The 19,097-nt window shown below is 46.2% G+C and overlaps 1 protein-coding gene across 10 annotated transcripts in view; it reads left to right on the forward strand.

The window, feature by feature from the left end:
• The first annotated feature begins 2,507 nt into the window (after nucleotides 1–2,507).
• The window catches only part of PTK2 (protein tyrosine kinase 2), a 191,322-nt gene continuing 174,732 nt past the window's right edge, over nucleotides 2,508–19,097 (forward strand). For 8 of the 10 annotated variants that reach the window (XM_052651609.1, XM_052651607.1, XM_052651614.1 and 5 more), the window contains exon 1: nucleotides 2,508–2,619. The gene's annotated coding sequence lies outside the window, so the exon portion shown is untranslated. The remainder of the gene's footprint in view (nucleotides 2,620–19,097) is intronic. The other 2 variants (XM_052651611.1, XM_052651608.1) reach the window with 2 other exon arrangements.

The raw sequence follows: 19,097 nt of genomic DNA on the forward strand, positions 1-19,097 counted from the left end.
ATTGCTTCTTCCTCTCACCCTTTCCCTATTTTCTTTATTAAGTGAAAGAATTAAGCATCAAGTTCAAATATATCATGGTAAAGTTGAGGAAACAAGGTATCAGTTGTCTATGGCTGTGTAACAAAATGAGAGACTTACAACCACAAGATTTTATTTTATTCGCTTGTAACTGTCTGGCTAGGCAGTTTGGGTGCAGCTGGAAGTTCTAGGTCTCTCTGGGTCTCAGGTGGCTGCAATTGGCAGACAGTTTCTCTGGGGCTGGGTGGCCCAGTGCAGCGTCACTCATCTTCTTGGTGGTTGGCAGCCTGTTGGCCCGGGTGCCTCAGTGACCACTAACTAGGCTCACTTGGGCTTGTTTAAGACAGTGAAAACTGCACGGCCCCTTGAGGCTTCAGCTCAGAAATCATACATCACCTGTGACACATTTTAGTGGTCAAAGCAAGTTACCAAGATCGGTCCAAATGGGTGCATGCTCAGTAGCTTTAGTTGTGTCCGACTCTGCGACTCTGTGGACTGTAGCCTGCCCTGCTCCTCTGTCCATGGGATTCCCCAAGCAAGAATACTGGAATGGGTTGCAATGGAGGAGGCTCCCGTGGATCTTCCTGACCCGGGGATTGAACCCGTGTGTTACGTCTCCTGCATTGGTAGGCAGGTTCTTTACCACTAGTACCACCTGAAAAAGTAGATTCCACTTCTTTCAGGGAGAAGTATAAAAAATTTGGTGCCCATTTTTAGCCTACACACTAAGCACAATCCCCCAAAGATATCATTAATATAACTCCTTTTTGTCCTTCAGTCCTCTTCTTCTATTCTCATTCCATCCTTATACTTCTGAAAATAATTCCTTGCTTCACACCACGCAAAGCTTCATTCACCACTCAACAAATATTTTATTATGTGCCAGGGTCCCAGAAGTGAACAAAACAAATCCGCTCTAGGGAATCTAATATTCTAGTGGAGGCAGGAGATGATGCAGAAATAAACAAGCACACAGTGTAGGCCTGTGATGGACAATAGGTGCTTTGGACAACAACAGAGCAGATGAGGGGGTGGAGCCTGTGTGTGAAAGGGTGGAGGGTGGTGGGTGATTCCTATTACATAGAGTGATGGTTGATATCTAATGAGATGACATCTGAGCCTGAAGGAAGTGAGGGAGTAAGAAGACCCAAGCAGAGGGGAAGATTTCCAGGTAGAGCAAACAGCCAGTGCAAAGGCCCTGGGGCTAACATGGAGAGACACTATTTCTTAAGATCTTAAATGTAGTTTTTAAAAAACAACCTTACATAGTCAACGAAAGAACGATAAAAGGAAACGTTTAAAAATTGCAGAACTCTTGCTAAGCGAAAGCATTTTATTCTCCCTGATTTAGTTATAACCGGATTACAGCTTCTCAGAAGGGAACAGAGGGTCACCTCTCTGAGCTTCAGGGAGTTCACCTTTCAAAAGGAGAACTGTGTGCCTATCCCGCCTCTCGCCTTGTGGCGGGGATCAAAGTGACACTATGAAAAATGAAAGTTGCTCTGCTTCTGGTTTCGTTTCCTACCGCAAGGTTGCCCGTGATTTTTTTTTTTTAAAGAACACAAATCAGATATCACTTCCGCTTAAAATCTTCCAAAGGATCCCTGCTGCCTGAAGTACAGAAGATCCAGGCACCTGAGCAAGACTGCGAGGCTCCTAGCCATCTGCATTTCTTACCCAGCACCCCGCCCCCCACCCCACTCCCCCACCGTACTCCAGGCAAAACCTGCTCCCGTCGCAGCTGCCCCCCTGCCATCCCCTCGTGAGTCTCAAGCCTCAGCCCCTCGGGGACCGCGCCTTGGGGGTTCCGGGCCCAGGTCAGCGCCCCGCGGGTGCTCAGGCAGAGGTCCACCTTCCAAGATCAAACCTGGGTCCGCCCAGCATTAGCTCTGACGCCCCTGAACCCGCTCCCTCTCTGCAAAGGGTCCTGGACACCGAACCCAGTAGGGTGGGCGTGAAGCCTGGAGGGGACCCGGGCCGGCGCGGGCACACAGCGGGGCTCCACACTCGTGCCTCGGCCCCTGGAGACCGGCTGTGGGGCTGCCGACCGGGGGAGCGGTGCCTCCAGAAGGGCCGCGTCTGGGGCTCCGGGCAGGGAAGGGGTGAGAGGGCTACCCCGTAGTCCGCTCAACACCGCCGGCCCAGAGCGGCTGCCTCGGGGCGTCCGCTTGGCCGGGTGCCGCTCCCGCCCCCAGCCAGGGCTTCCCCCGAGGCCGCCGTTCGGGGCCGCAGCCACGCCCGCGCCCGCCCGCAGCCCGGCTCCGGCGTCCCCTCAGCGCGAGCCCGGAGGGCCGAGCCCGGCCGCGCGCTGGGCATGCGCGGGCCGAGGCGCGCATGCGCGGTACTCCCGGGACGCGGCCGAGCGCGCGCAGCGGCGGGGGTGGGGCGGGGGCGCGCCTCAGCCGGACGCCGCGCACGCGCGGCCCGCGCCGACGCAGCACGGCCCCGAGGGCGCGAGCCCGCCGCCGCCGCCGTCGCCGCCGCCGCCGGCCGGGACCGCTGTGCGCCCGCGGCGTGAGGCGTGGGAGGGAGCGCGGCCCGTCAGCCGCGGCGCCGCCCGGTCGTCGTTCGCTTTCGCCTGCCAGCACCGCCGCGGTCGGAGTGAGTGAGGGGCCCGGGCCGGGGCCGGGGCGCGGGGCCGACTCGCGGAGCTGCTGGTTGGCAGGGCGGCGGCCTGAGGGCTGAGGGGCCGAGCGGGGCCCGACCGCCCTGTCCCGGCGGCGGGTGCGGCGGGGACAGGCCCCTCCCGCGCCGGCCGAGGCCCCGGGAGGCAGGGGCGTGAAGGAAGCTGGGGCACCCCGGCGGGCCGAGGCGTGCGGGGCCCGGAGAGTCTGAGGGTCTCCAGGCCGGGGGCTGGTGGGGGAGGCCGGGGGCTCCGGGAAGCAGGGTCTCGGGGGGGGGGGGGGGCGGCGCAAGGAGGCCGGGGGTCCGGAGGCTCGAGAGTCCGAGTATTTGGAGGCCGCGGGCTCGGGGAGGCCACCGGCCTCTGCCGGAGCGGGCCGAGGGCCTCCACAACAAAAGGGCCGGGAGAGGACTCGGCCGGGGCCGGGCCGGGCGGGCCTCGAGCCCGCGTGCGGGGCGGCCGGCCGCCCGCGGCCCCGCGACCCGCGCTCAAGTTTTCTGCCGCCCGGAGCTTTTCCGGCGGCCGCCGTAGACCTGGCCGGACTCGCTGCGCTTCCCAAGTTTCCTCCTCTTCCCGCCCCAGCCCCCAACTCCGCTGCGAGCTGGCTCTGTCTCTCTCTCCGGGTCCTTCCCTGGTACCTCTTTCTTCCTCAGAGGAGGATGGATGCGTGTGTGTGTGTGTGTATACGTGTACGCTGCTATTAATACTTGTTTTTATTTGACTGCAGCATTTTGTAGCTTAATGCACTAAGGGTAAAGGTTTTTTCCTGTTGTTTTTTGAGCCATTTCAACAGTGTCTTATTCTTGTTCAGTTAGCCTGCAGCTGGGTTTTTGGCAGTGAGACTAACATAATAGTAATATTGTGGTAATATGGGAACCGCTTGAAATACGGTCAAGTTGAAGGCTGTGTCAGAGTTTGAGAATCTGCACTTATCTGAATCTGCACGGCCATCATTGGGATTCTTACTTAGGATGTGAACTTCTTCGTGGTTGGAAAAACAGGCCATCACTGTTCGAGATGAAATACCAGAGCCTCACCCTTAAAACTTTTTGTCAAACGGGTAATGAAAATAACTCTCTTCTTTGAAATGACGCAGCCAAGCCCTCAGGTTAGTCGTCCTGTCTTTTGACAACCTCTGAAAAGCGGGAGGAAAGTATGTGGATGACGTGATTTAAGGTTCACAGTAAGTTAGCATTCAGCTTATTTTGTTGAGCTGTAGTCTCGATAATATTTTGGTCCAATTGTGCTGTTCAGTTAATTTTTAAAACCCTGTAGTATTTAAACACATGAAACTTTGAGAGGAAGTTTGTGTTTCAACTTTCAATTCATAAAGATACTGAGACAGTATCTTTATGAGTATATAGTTTCATATTTTTGGCTATCTTTGGAGGTGAAAAGCTAGGCTAGTTTACCATTAGCATCTTCTGAACACTCATGTACTAAAGATAAATATTATGGATTCTTCTTTGGAGAATTTCTCAGGTCATTATCAAATAATCCAGTTTAATGATGAGCACCGGAAAGTACTGTTTAAAACACATGTTCCATTTTAAACGCGCCCGCACATAAGACTTCAGGAAAGGACTGAACAGAAGGACTTGTACATTATTCAGAGGTGATGCACTGAGGAGCAAGTGCTTGGCTAAGTAAAGACCCTGAATCCAAAACCTAGTATTCATGAAGCCAGGCAAAGAATGCTGGCACTCTTACAGGAGCCCATCTGAGGCTGTGGGTCCCCGAAAGTGCGTAGTTAAGTGTTAGCTCAGGAGTGATGTTCCACTAGTGTGATGGTCATAAAGTGTCTGGGAAAGGTGGGAGTTAGGAGTAGCAATAAGGATCATGAAAATGTTTTTAGTGAGTACTGAAAGTTGCTCAGTCCTGCCCGACTCTTTGCGACCTCCATGGGCTATACAGCCCATGGAATTCTCTACGCCAGAGCACTGGAGTGGTAATCTTTTCTTTCTCTAGGGGATCTTCCCTACCCAGGGATTCAGCCCCGGACTTCTGCATTGTGGGCGGATTCTTTACCAGCTGAACCACAAGGGAAGCCCAAGAGTACTGGAATGGGTAGCCTATCCTTTCTCCAGCAGATCTTATTGATCCAGGAATCGAACCAGGGTCTTCTGCATTGCAAGTGGATTCTTTACCAACTGAGCTATCAGGGAAGCCCAGTTTAGTTTTTAACTAAACTCATTTCTGTAACGCTGTGTCCTTTGTTGGAAAGTATAGACATTAATGTTCCAATTCTCAAAACTAGGTTCTTCAGCTAGATAACTTTTCTTACTAGAAGGTTGGCAAAATTGTCTAAATTACAAAATTGTATTGTTAAAGCCTAGCCCTTTAAGAGAAATACTGGTGAGTTCCCTCAGAAGAAATTACTCTGTTGTATTTTGTGAATACATATATAGTCTGTGATGTAATAAAGTGGTATGGATAATAAAAGAAAACTTTGAAAGTTACTATCTTTGCATGTTATTTTGAGTTAGCAAGGTGGGATCTTAGCTCATATCTCTAAAGGTTTTATGGAAACCTTTTTTCATGTACTTTGAGGTGTCTTAATTTTCAAAAAAATAAATATTGTTGTAAGGATAACAAAAAATTGTTTTAAACAAAATATTGTGGATAATATTGTTTTAAGGATAACAAAAGATACAATATATAAATCTTTAACTTTTGAAATAAAACATTTTCAGTTTAGATATATTTTCATCTAGAATAAATCTGGTTTTAAATTTCAGTGGCATGAAAAGTTCTATTATTTTTTATTACTGTTGCTTTATAGTGTAGTCTGAAGTCAGGAAGCCTGATTCCTCCAACTCTGTTTTTCGTTCTCAAGATTGCTTTGGCTATTTGAGGTCTTTTGTATTTCCATACAGATTTTTAGAATTTTTGTTGTTGTTATTGTTCTAGATCTGCAAAAAACGCCATTGGTAAAAAGTTCTGTTATTTTTATCATATTTGTGAAATGAGGTTTGTTTTTTTTTTTTTTTGGCTAGTAAATCAGAAAAATTTAGTTTCTGAAGTACTTTACTTTGCCTTAATACTCTAGTTTAAAAACATATTTTCATTAGTTTTCTCCTTATAAAATCCCTGAAATAATTATCACGAAATTACTGTAGGAATCTTTGAGAATTTTCAATGCCGTCTGTATAGATTATTTAAAATGTTCACTTAAGAAAGTTTGGGCAAAGGAAATGGCCTTATTTGAGTTGATAGTACTAAGCTCCAAGAAGTTTATGAATGCACAGAAGGCTTCAAATGCTTAGTTGCTCACCCATCCTCAGAAGGACCCTGGGTGAGGGAGAGAAGGGAGAGCAGGTGTGGCTCCCCTCAGGCCACCTGTGTTTTTTTTGCTCACCCAGCCACGTTCAGGAGTTAGGGCTTTTTTTCCCCTTCTTTTCAGTGTTTACTAGTGGATTATTTGAGCCCTTTATTGCTTTTTCTCTCTACTGACATTTTGGCAGATTTTTTTTCCGCCTTCTTTTCACGACTCCCAAAAGACAACTCAGTGCAAGAGAAATGAAATTCATGTCTACCAGTTTCTGGTATTAATTTCTAGGAATTCTGCCAAATCTTACCATTTATAATTGCACAAGTGTGTTTCTGATTGGAAATCAAAAGAGGAACCCCCTCTGTTCATATCTATAACAATTGCATTTTTTTTTGACTAGGCTCAATGATGAAAATTAAATTCAGATGCACAAATATAGTGAAAATTTCAGTTTAAATAGAATTTTTAGGGAGTTGCCTAGTGGTCTAGTGGTTAGGACTCCATGCTTTCACTGCAGAATACCTGGGTTCAGTCCCTGGTCAAGTAACTAAGATACTGCAAGCTACATGGTGTGGCCAAAAAAAAAAGTAATATTTTAGCAAAACTGTTAATTATAGTGTGATTTGTGTAAACACTAAGGAAATGATTTATAGACAGAAGTAGGAAATATTTCCCCAAGTGGCACCATCGCCACTCTTCAGCAGTTGGAAACCTCAGAGGGAAACGCTAGTGGCATCACCACAAGGACATGAAGGACATGAAGGTTTTTGCTTACAAACTTTGCATTTAACTGAAGTGGCCCTACCTAAATCTTACTTATATACCTTGCCATTTATTGTAAACTCATTTTTCAGATGAAGAAGAATGACTTAAGTTATATATTTGACTATTATCCAGTGAGAGGGGAAGAACATCGCTGGGCACCTGTGTGGGTGCCACGTGTTGGTGGTGGGTGTCACTGCCTTTTTACAGATGAGTTAAGTACTGGAGAAGCTCTGCCCTGTAAGCTGCATGTGTTAGACGCCCTGTGCCAGGGCAGAGCCGAGTGCTGTAGTGCTCTATCTGCTTTATTCCTTGAGAAAACTGGAGCGGTACTTCGGTCTGCATCCTCCTTTTGCAGATGAAACACTGGAAGCCTAGAGTTACAGTCGCTCACCTTGGGTCTTCAGCCCACAGGGTGGACCCAGCTTGGCCAGACCTGGGGGACTGTGCAGTGTGAGCTCCTGACAGCCTGTGTGCAGCCTCCTGGGTGGGAAGGGCGGCAGCCAGTAAAACCCTAACCTGGTCTCCTGCGGTGGGAGTAGAGTGCTAGTGTAATGACCACATCTGGGAAAGTCTAGGTAATTATATTTTCACTTGAGCCTGACACTTTGGATTATGAAGTTCTCATCTGGTCAACATAGTGTAGGTAACCATTGTGATGAGTATACCAAGATTGTTTCATTATTTGACATCTGTTTAGAATCAGGTAGATAAAATGTATAATGCATGATGCAGTGACTGATCCTTCTTATTTGTCAAAGGATGTGTGTTAGTAACCTTCACGTTTACAGTTTTTTCATTGGTGACCTTTTTGGGAGGGTGGGTGTTGTTTGAAGACAGTTTTGTGGGAAGCAAGGGGTATGTAAGGGAAAAACAAATTGCACATTTCTCACACAGGTATGAGCCCCTTGTGGTAATCCTAGTATTTATAATCTCTGACACATTGCTGCTCTATAAATGTTTCTGAAATTAATGTGCTCATACTCACCAACTTAGAATTTTCCATTCTTTTAAGAGTCGGCACATACTCTGCTCCTTTATTTGCGGCCTGTGAACCAAAACCAAGGGTTAGAAGAACCTAAGCTTTCCTGTCTGTGGGCTCTCTGTGCCTGCAATCTCCCTTCTGCCTCCATTGTCTATACTGAAAGTCCTGTAGCTTGGATTCTGCTGTGAACCGTGGTGCTTGTGTCTGCTGGTGACCAAAGCACCATGTAATTGTTTTTGCTGGCCTGAAGGAAGAGCTTACAGTTTTACACATTATATGTGTTTAGTGGCTTGTGTGTCTTCTCATGAGAATCTAAGCACCATGAAGGCAGAAACTTGGTTTTTCACACTGTTCGGTCACCAGTGCCTAGCACAATATTTATCGAGTAGAACTGAAACTTGTTAATGGTTGTGTGTTTGTGTTAGTCACTCAGTTGTGTCCGACTCTTTGCGACCCCATGGATTGTACCTTGCCAGGCTTCTCTGTCCATGGAATTCTCCAGTCAAGAATGCTGGAGTGGGTTGCCATTCGGTTCTCCAGGGGATCTTCCCATCCTAGGGATCAAACCTGGGTCTTCCACATTGCAGCCGTATTCTTCACCACTGAGCCACCCGGGTTGGAGGACAGCTATTACATCAGCAGGTCATCTGTGCCTTTACTTGCCTTGGTGAGGGACCTCTCTTTAAAACCATGTAAAACTTGATACTAGGGAAGAATTGGATTATCTTTGTTTTCACTTCTGTCTGCTTTATTTTAGATTACTGCTATCATCATATTTGAACTAGGGAAAACATACTGCTCTTCCCCTTTATGATTTTGAAGTGTTCTTTTCTAGAAACTGATTCTGTATTCATTGATCTTGTGTTCATTAGGAGGCATCCTAAGTTCTGCAGACACAGAAGACTAATCAAGGTGACACAAAATGAGTGGGCTTTATAAAAGCTCCTTGATTACTGGTCCAGAAGCTCTAGTGTGTCTTTTACTAATCAGCTGGCTTCATTGGCTGCCATACAAGAGTTTTACATTATGCCCTGAAACAATTTTTAAAAACCCATTTCCTGTTGCTGCATGCCAGTTATACGGTGTGCCAGCTTTTCCTTGCCATGACAGGTCCCTTACCTTTCGGTCATTTGGGGTGTCAACATTTGGGTAGCAGAGAGTAGTTTGTTCTGCTTCATCGAGCTCCCCCTTAGTCCTGCTGTACCATGTGGGGAAACACACACCTGCAGAGTCCAGGGAGCTCCAGGGTGTTGGCAGTGGTTCTCAGGGTCGTCCCAGGTCAGAAGTGCAGAGGCTCCAGCCTGATTTCTGACCCACTGACTCTGGCTCTGGGGGCGGGGCTGGCTGTCAGTCCCAGCTTGCTGTGCTTTTGGTGCATGCTGTTTGTGAGCCATTGCCTTAGAGGGCTCAAGAGAAACACAAGTTGTAGCAGGCAAACATAAGTCAGAGATGGCAGAGGTACGTATGAGTGTGGTCTCTTTGACCTCTTTAGATTTGCTAAGAAGGTTATTTTCCGAACAGTACTCTTAAATATGTTTTTGGAGTCTTGAGAAGACCTCACAGTTCCTTTTGTGTAGAGATTTTGAAGGTTTTCTGCTGAGCCCACTCAGTTCTTTTGAATCCTGGTGTGGATTTTAAATGAACAATCTCATGTTGCAGTAGCAGCTTGTATGGCTCCCGGACTTGTGCCTTTTGGCAAATAGCAGGGGAGTGTGTGCATGTGAGTGTGAAGGCACACGTTCCCTGGTGGTTTTGTTTTGGTGCTGAAGAATTGGCTAGCTTTTGCTAGAGTCAGGGTGATTGCCAAGTCTTGGGGTGACTGATGAAGCGGTATTGTGTGAATTGATTCTATGCCTAGCATTACATTTGTACCTGAATTTCATAAATTTGGTTTTGCCTCTCTTTTTTCTTGAGAGGCATTCTGAGTAAAAGTTAGTGTACCACAGTGGGATCGACCATGGGCCGAGTTAGATGCACGCGTTGGTAAATAGCATATTGTCAGCTTGGGAACAAGGATTCTGTGTTGTCTTTTCTCGTGCTACGTGGTCGGTCAGTAATTGTGTAATGATGGAAGAAAGGAACCTCCTGCTGGGGTCCTGGGAGGAGTCAATCACCCAGACTAAACCAAGTAGCTCTTGTGGGGGCTTTGTGGGAAGGGGGTCTATAACTGTGAAAGTTGTTACAGAGGTAGAGAAGCACTTGTCAAAGGCAGATGGAATTAAATGTAATCTCAGAACACTGAGGAGGTTGTTTGCATGTGAGTTCTGCCCGCCTCCCCGATCTTTCAGTCAGCTGTGTAGCTCCATGAAGGCAAAAATAATAGAAATGAGCTGGTGGATAGAGCTCTTTGGAACAATCTCTGTCTCCTTAAAATTGGCCAAGTGAAATTAAAGTTCTCGTTAGTAGTCTCCCATTAATGTGACTCTGGTGTCCGAGGGGTTGGGACCAGGACTTCCTCGGATACCAGGTTCCTTGGGTGCTCAAGTCCCTTACATACAACTGTGCACACTGCCCTGTGTACTTTATAAACGTCTCTAGATGACTTACAATACCTGGCACAGTGGAACGCTGTGTAAATCGCTGCCAGTGCAGCAGGTTCAAGTTGCCCTATTTGGAACTTCCTGAGCTTTTCCCCAGTGTTTTCAGCCTCACATGGAGGACCTGAGGTGGTGGAGGGCTGACTGCCCTTGGCATGCCTGGCCGAGAGCAGCTTCTCAGTGGGTGTCTGTGGATGGCCCTCCTGGGCCCCCGAGCAGCCTCCCCTCTGATGACAGCGTGGGCTCCTGCAGGCTCCCCTGCCTGCCTCTCCTGGTGGCTCCCACAGTATTATCGCCTTGTGGTTTTAAACAGCCTTTTCCTGGTTATAATGAGGTTACACATCTTTCTATACATTTACCGGCCATTTGGATTCACTGTTTTGTGGAGTGCCTGTATTTTTATGTTAGTTTTTAAAAATTTATTCATAGACTTTTTTATATGTTCAGGACACAGGTGCTCTGTTGGTTATATATTTTTCCACTGTCTCTTCCCACTTTGTCGTGCAGTTTCACTGACACGGTGGATTTTTTTTCCTTTTTTTTTTTTCTTTTTGTCTTTTGAATAAAGAGAAGTTCTTTTTTATTTTTTGGCCGCACCGCACGACTTGTGGAATCTTGGTTCCCCGACCAGGACTTGAACCCTGGCCTTTGGCATTGAAATCGCAGAGTCCTAACTACTGGACTGTTGGGAAAGTCCTGAGACATTCTTAAGTTTATTGTGGTTCAGTTTATTACTGGGAATTATACTTAATTCCCAGTGATCAAGTTAAAATATGAGTTTTCAATTTTATTTTGAAAACTTTGTGGAAGTTTTCAGACATATGCGAAAACAATGTTGTAATGAACTCTCCATGTTCATTACCACCGTTAATGATGGTCTTCATTAAGATTGTTAACTCGATCAGTGGTATTGGTTTACATTTAAAAGCCATGAAGGAACTTGCTTTGAACATATGTGCTTATGTTGGCCAGATATCATGGCTCTTGCTGAAATGTGACATAACAATTTATGACACATTTCTTTTGGGACGGGAATGGATCAAGTGTCACTGTACATCTTTTGAAAGTTGATGATGCTCAGAGGCATCTAATAGTCCTAACCAGCTGGGTGTTAAGCAAGGCCTTGGATCTCTCCACAGCCTCAGAACCTGAAGTGGAAAGGCCCTTCCTTCTTTCTTCCCTCCCTCCCTCCCTTTCTCTCTTTCTTTCTGTTTTTCTTGTACTTGAGTCAAAAGAAACGTCGCTTGCTTTGCAGTGTTTGTTTAATGCCCCTGATAGCAATATGTCTTTTTTTTTTTTTTTAAACAGTCATTAGGATGGAGAAGCAGCATGAAGCTTTAATAGAACAAAACTCATCAGAGAAGTGCGCTTAGTATGTTAGTCCTTTTCAGGAGATGATTCGTTAAAACATTGAAGAGATACAGAAGAACATGTGTGAGATGTGAGTAAGTTGTAGACCAAGAGTGCTCTGACCTCACAGAGAAAGGTACGTGAGGCCACAGAGGTGCTGGCCAGCTCCGGCAGAAGAGGCCGAGGCAGGGAACATGTAGGCTCTGAGGGCACCTAGGGCTTCTGTCTGTGCCCAGGACTCAGCCCTGCTGTTGTGATGCGAAAGCAGTCGTGAACTCTGGGCAAAGGGATGAGTTGTCTGTGTTCCAATACAGTTTTATTTCTGGACCCTGAAATTTGAATTTCATGTAATTTAACATGCAACAAAATGTTATTACTCTTTCTTTAAAATTGAAGTTTACTTTTGGCTGTGCTGGGTTTTTGTTGCTGTGCAGGTTTTTCTGTTGTAGAGCATGGGCTCTAGAGAACAGGCTCAGTGGTGTGACTCCCAGGCTCTAGAGAGCAGGCTCAGTGGTTGTGACTTCCGGCCTCTAGGGCGCAGGCTCAGAGGTGTGTCTCCTGGGCTCTGGAGAACAGGTTCTGTGGTTGTGACTCCTGGGCTCTAGAGAGCAGGCTCAGTGGTGTGACTCCTGGGCTCTAGGGTGCAGGTTCGGTGATTGTCACTCCTGGGCTTAGTTGCTCTGAAGTATGTGGGATCTTCCTGAATCAGGGATTGAACCCCCGTCTCCTGCATTGGCAGGTGGATTCTTTACCACTGAGCTACTATGGAAGCCCGTTATTATTTTATTTTTTTTTTTTTGTTTGTTTGTTTTCTTTTTTATTTTTTTAAATTTTTCTTATTTTTTGTTCTGTTATTATTTTAATAATTTATTTAATCATACACAGTTAAAAACTGTTCTTAACTCATGGGCCGTACAAAAACAAACAATGCGGCCACCCTGGTTTAGAGAAGAAAGCTAGCCTGGGCCAGCTGCAACAATGGAGAATCCCCTGCCCTGAGCCCACCTGTTCCCTACCATGGCCCCCCTCTTACTTTTTGAAGCCTGTGTAGCCATCTTCCTTCAGCCCCCTGAGCTACCTCCTTCTTCAAGCCCTGATATCATTTTTATTTTACTCACCTTTGTTTTCTTTGTCACTTGACTATGACAGAAAATCTGACAGCAAAATGTTCACTACTATATCCCCAACATTGAAAACAGGGGTCACTGAATGAATACTGCATTTATCATTTCTTTGTGTCAGTTTTGTTTGTGTTGAATTCTCTACTAGGGAATCACACTACATTTGTTTTTCTGCGACTGGCCTTCTTTCCGCTCAGCACTGTGGTTAAGACCTGTTGGAGGGCTGTACGTGGTCAGTGTTGGTTCACTTTCTCTGTTGTGTAATGTGGTCTCCAGTTGATGGGCATTTGGATTGTTTCCAGCCTCTGCTGCCCACGTGCGTGGATGTCTCGCCTGCCCACGTGGGGTGTGATGCCGGTTCTGGCTGGCCAGCCTTCAGCTTGCCTGCTTCCTGCCAGATTGCTCTCAGGGTACCCTGCCAGCTCGCATCCCACTGATGCAGGGAAGTGGCTCCTGGCTGCTCTGCATTCTTGCCAGTGCTCTGTAGTTGATTCTGTTTTCTTCAGTTTTGGCATTTTGGTAGTTATGTAATAGTATCTGTTTGTGGCTTTACATTGAATTTCTTTTAGTACTAATTAGGTTAACAGTCTTTTAATATATTGGTTATATGTCTCTCTTATGAAGAGAAGACATTGGCCTGATTTTCTTCTTATGTTTTTCTTATTGACTAGTAGCTGTTTTGTATGTGTGGATTACTATCCTTTGTCATTGTAAGCTGTGAATATATTTTTCCAGTTTATGTTTTATCTTTTTACTTTTGAGATGTCTTAGAACTAAAGTTCTTAATTTTAACATCGTTGACTCTATCAGTCTTTTTCTTTTTTTTTTAAATTTTATTTATTTATTTGGCTGCTCTGGGTCTTAGTTGTAGCAAGTGGGATCTAGCTCCCTGACCAGGGATTGAACCTGGGCCCCCTGCACTGGGAGCTCGGAGTCTCTACCACTGGACCACCAGGGAAGTCCCAGTCTTTTTCTTTATGATTAGTTTTTTTGTCTTATTTAAGGAATCTTTCTATACTGAAGGCTTACAGTTTGTTATGAGATATTTTTATTATTTATTCATAAAGCATGTATTGTTCCATTCAGTAAATATGTTTGATATTTAGGTGTTTTTTCTTTTTTTTGGCCATGCCACACTGCTTGTGGAATGTTAGCTCCTCCACCAAGGATGCAGCCTAGGGCCTTGGCAGTGAAAGTGCCAAGTCCTAGCTGCTGGACCACCAGGGACGTCCCTGTGTTTTCTGACTTCCATAAAGATTCCTTTGATAACTCATAATTTATTTTAGTGTTTGATAAATTCCAAATGAATGAATATTCTTTGATGTACCTTGCGACTTATTTCTAAAATGGGACTCTAGTAAGAAAATGTGTTCTGTATGGAATCATGTCTCTGAAATTAATGTCATCTCTAATAGATCCATGTGTGCCCACAGTTGCTTCAGTCATATCTGAGTCTTGGTGACCCCGTGGACTGTAGCCCGCCAGGCCCCTCTGTCCCTGGGATTCTCCAGGCAAGAACACTTGGGTGGTTGCCATGCCCTCCTCCAGGGGGGCCTTCCCCACCCAGGGATGGAGCCTGTGTCTCCTGCCTCCCACACGCACCACCTGGGAAGCCCAAAATCCTAGTTCAGTTTGGCTGTATCTTGACCCTATCTCTCAAAGTTCTGGACACCTAGGTACATCTCACTTCTGCCTCTGGGAAACGCTTGTTTTATTTCCAGCCTGAAGTCGAGGTGTTAATGCATGTTAGCAGCTCTTGGACTCTGAAGCTGGAGGACAGGTGACTGCCTCGACTGCCAGTTTGTTTCAGCTTAGCCCACCGGCGGGGGTTCATGCTGTGCCTGCAGCTGCTTCCTTTCAGGCATTTGTTAATTAAGCTGTTTAATTTTACCTTCTCAAGACTGACTGAAAATAAGAAAAGGAAGAAAATTTTAGTTTGTGGTTATAGCAGGGTCTTTTAGCCAAGTGCTTACTTTGGGTATTCATTTCATTTTTGTTTACGAAAAGTAGCATTGACTTGAAAAGTATCAAAATTAAATAATAGGTCAGAAGTTAAATTTTATTCCTCCCCTGATGTCTCAGGTATTGCTAGTTGAGAGGTTTAGGCATCATGGTTTGTGTAGAGCGGCAGCTCTTTTAACAGGAGTCTCTCATCTGGGAAGCAGAAGGCCTGGGTTCAGATGTTACCCCTCTGCCTTTTGTCTTGTGAATTTTGACAAGTTGTTTAGTTTCTCAGAGTCTCAGTTTCAGATAGCCCTTATCTATAAAGTCTAGTGTTTATAATCTCTGCCTTTGAGGGTATGTGTGGGGCTACTTTGTAAAGTGTAGGCAAATGTCAAGTGCCAGGATCAGAGTCTTTTTCAGACTTACATAGTGCTGGATTACTACAGGCCTAGCCTTTCCCACTCACATGTTTCCCTGGCTTCTTCTTGAACTGGTCAGGTGAACTCATTCGTTTGTTTAGCATTTGTGAACCCCTGCCTGTGCCTCGTGCAGCACTGAGCCCTGGTGATGCAGGCGGGCGGCGTGGGGCAGGCTCAGGTCAGCGACGGGCACAGCCGGTGCTCCGAGGGCCGAGGATGCGGCCCCAGTGCGGGTGAGGCTCCGGTGTCGGTGGACTTCTCTGTTCAAGGCCAGGCAGTGGACGCCTCAGGCTTTGCAGGCCACAGATGGCCTGCCACATATTTCTTGAATTTTCCTCTTACAAAGGTAAAAAAGTACATTCTTAGTGCAGGGACCTTACAAAACCTGGCTGTGGACCAGATGCAGTGGCCTCTGCAGGTTCTGAGTGTCTGAAAGGATCTGTAGGAGTTCAGTGGGAAGCAGGAGCGCCCTGTGCAGAGGCGTGGAGGTATGAGGGCCGCAGGGGTGGAGTGGGCTGTTCCTGTTAGATCTGGAGCTGAGCATGGGTTGGGGAGGAGGGCGGTGAGCTTGGTGTGGAAGGCAGGATGTTTGCACTTGCTTCTGATCCAGAGCAGATGTGTGGGGCGGGAGGAGGCTGGTATGGGATGAGTGCTGTGGTCCTACAGAGATGTGCTCTGGAGGGGAGGCAGGAAGCAGGCGCCTGTCACTCAGGAAATGGCTGCCCGGTTGGCTTGCTCAGAGGGGAACCGGCGGAGCACAGGGTTCAGTTTCACAGTCTGCGCTCCTTTAATCATATAATGATGTGGTCCAAATAAATGAGGAAAGCCTCGATCAAGGGTGCAGCTGAGTAGCTGGAGAGAAGGGGGTGATTTGAAGCTGCTTTCTGAGTTAATCTCTGGGTCCTGACCAGGCTCATGTTGTGGCTGGGCGGCAAGAGGGGTCCCAGGTAACTCTCCTGAGGTGACCCGCTCATGAAGCTCTGTTTGCTCTGAAATACGAGTAGCTGTGGTTGCTTTGAGGAGGAAACATCCTTTCCTGGGTCCATGAGCCCCAGAAATTAAGGTGTAAGCAGAATTGTGTGTTTTTCCCTGTGGAGAGAACTTCAGGGCTCTTGTGGGATTACTAAGAAGGAGCCCAGCACCCAGGGGAGCCACTCCTTAATAGATTGTATACATCTGGCACTCTGCACAGGTTTAGACTGATCATCCGAATCATGGGCTTTACTTTCCATGTAATACATCCCAAACTGCTAGGTAACCCCAAATGCATACAGTCCCATTAGACTCCATTTAGAGCCATCTCAACCCTACTCCAGTACTCTTGCCTGGAAAATCCTATGGACGGAGGAGCCTGGTAGGCTGCAGTCCATGGGGTCGCTAAGAGTCGACTGAGCGACTTCGCTTTCACTTTTCACTTTCATGCATTGGAGAAGGAAATGGCAACCCACTCCAGTGTTCTTGCCTGGAGAATCCCAGGGACGGGGGAGCCTGGTGGGCTGTCTGTGGGATTGCACAGAGTCAGACACGACTGAAGTGACTTAGCAGCAGCAACTGGCTATTAGAATGTTTCCCCCACCTCTCCTCTCCTCCAGAGACAAACAGCAAGACACGTATTTGGTACATAGGAGGTCGACCAGGTGTGTGGGACTCTGACAGGCATGGAATGTTTTCAGCACGCTGTTGTAAGGTAGGCAGAGCTGAAGTTTACAGTTAGGCTTCTCTTCATAGTCACATGCCTGTGAGAGGTGGGCACGTGTCCCTTTTAAGTAGGATTTGCCATTACCAAAATTGAGGGTAGTTTCTACCTAGAAATGTGTGACCTCAGGCCCAGCTAAACCGAGGCGGCCTCATCAGGCAGGAGGTGCCAGGGCGCAGAGGTGACTTCCTGGGAGCTGTACGTGGCCCTGGCCTTTCCTCTGGCGAAGTTCACCCTTTACTGCATGGAGCCTAATTATCGCTAGACAAGTTAATTATTTCTGTCATGACTAGGGAGTTCAAGAAATTACTGCTTTTAGGGATACGATATATGTTGCGACCACACGTGGTATAATTTACTACAAAACTAAAAAATCAGAATTTCTACCCCTAAGTGAAGATGTCTCCAGAAGTGTGTCACACTTGACACCTGTCCTAATGTTTTCCTTTGGAACTTGAATAAAGATCAGGAGTCATGCTGGGAGATAGCTCATTTTTAGAATCAGAATTTTAAAATATTTTGACAGGTTGTAATGAAGTGCTAAAATCAATAAGGTAAAATTAGCATTTATTAGGGATAAATGTAAAATGGTAGACTTAAATCAAAAAGAAAATCAACTGAGAAAGTTGAGGGTGGGTGAGATATGTCCTAACTGTACCTGTTTGCAGAAGACGGGGTGGTGGGGGATGTTGGTTGACTAAAACCAGGATTGTCAAGCTTTTATGTGAATGGGCACATGAGAAATAGTTCAGGTTTTTCGACTAATAGACAAAAGCAAGGATATTATGTAAATACTTCTATAACAAGAGAGAAGACAGAATTTTTTTCTTGGACAGAATCCAAATTATAACTGAGCATGATTTTTCATATTGGTCCCCTGATGAGAGAATGGGATTCTCTTTCGAGGGAAGAAGCAGGGGGGAATAACACTTTTCTTAATTGGAGTTTTAAAGCTAGTGCTGCCTGTCATCAGAGTCAGTCACACATGTTCGTCTCCTAATGCTGATCTAACGAGGAGGTATTTCATCTTTGAAAATGTCTTTATGCCGATCGGTACTCTCAGATCCTGATATCTGTGCAGGAGTATATCATTTCAATTGAGCATATTCATTGCTTGGAAGGCATTTATAGAATTCTCTTAGGTTCTTCTTGATATTTGCTTTTTAGCGTGTCATCGTATTGCATGTTAATCACTTCCGGTTGATGGTTGGAGGGGGCTCAACTGCATAGTTAAATGGATTTTGAAATATGTAAATTTTCATTATACTTGCATCAAGGTTCAAAAAATGCTTCTGGAACTGTAGCTTAAACTCAGAAAATATATCTGCTGTGAATTTGTGTGGGAATGGAAATCTCACTTCTCATAACTTTTGGTAGCTTGGGGAGTGTGTAAAGAAGCGTGGTGTTCCTGGTGATTCAGATGCTGGCTGTCATTGAAATGACTTTACTGCAGTAGAAGGGCCTCATATAAGCAGCTTAGGAATTTTAAGTTGGGTTCACTAAGAAATGTTATCAAGTCTTTTGTGTGTGCTAAATAGCTTCAGTCGTGTCCAACTCTGTGACCCCATGGCCTGTAGCCCGCCAGGCTTCTCAGTTCATGGGATTCTCCAGGCAAGAATACTGGAGTGGGTTGCCATGCCCTCCTCTGGGGGAATCTTCCTGATGCAGACATAACCTGTCTGTTTTGTTTCCTGCATTAGCAGGTGAGTTCTTTACCACTAGCGCCACCTGGGAAGCCCTTAGCCAGTCTTTGGTTAAAGCTAATTTCATTGACTAGTGTTCAGTAATAGTAGTAGTCGACGGAGGGTCTCTTTCAGAGCAGTTTCAGTCACGCTTCTGAGGTCAACAAGTCACAACAAAACCTACCCCAAACTGCTAAAGTGCTGTGTGGAAGGACAAGTCAGAATATTTCAGTGAACTTTGCTGTTGATGCTGCTGGTTCAGCAACATGCAGGAGATTAGAAAACTTTGCACAGAATACCTACTGATGAAGAACCCAGTGAATAACTGTAGTTTAAATAACCATGTTTAAATGCTTTAAACATCTTAACGTTTTCACGATCTTTGTAAATTTGTCTAGCCAACCCTTTTCCTGCTTCCCATGTATTTTCACTCAGCATTTGTATTCTGCTTCAGGTAATACTAAATTTAGTGTTTTGTCCAGTTCTTTGAAAATATTCTCCCCTGTAGTCCACATACATTGTTCTTGAAAGCCAGTTCCTCAGGACCATCGACTCCTTGAATAACATCTGTTGACAAACAGCCAGGGAAAGCCCCCAGAGTCGTTTGCCTTGTTCTGTGACTGACTGTTGATGCTGTTTCCTGCACCCTCAACTCTGAGCATCTGTTCTTACTGATAGTCCTGAGCAGA

Source organism: Budorcas taxicolor, chromosome 14 (genome assembly GCF_023091745.1).
Source record: "Budorcas taxicolor isolate Tak-1 chromosome 14, Takin1.1, whole genome shotgun sequence".
In the NCBI taxonomy this organism is placed as follows: domain Eukaryota; kingdom Metazoa; phylum Chordata; class Mammalia; order Artiodactyla; family Bovidae; genus Budorcas; species Budorcas taxicolor.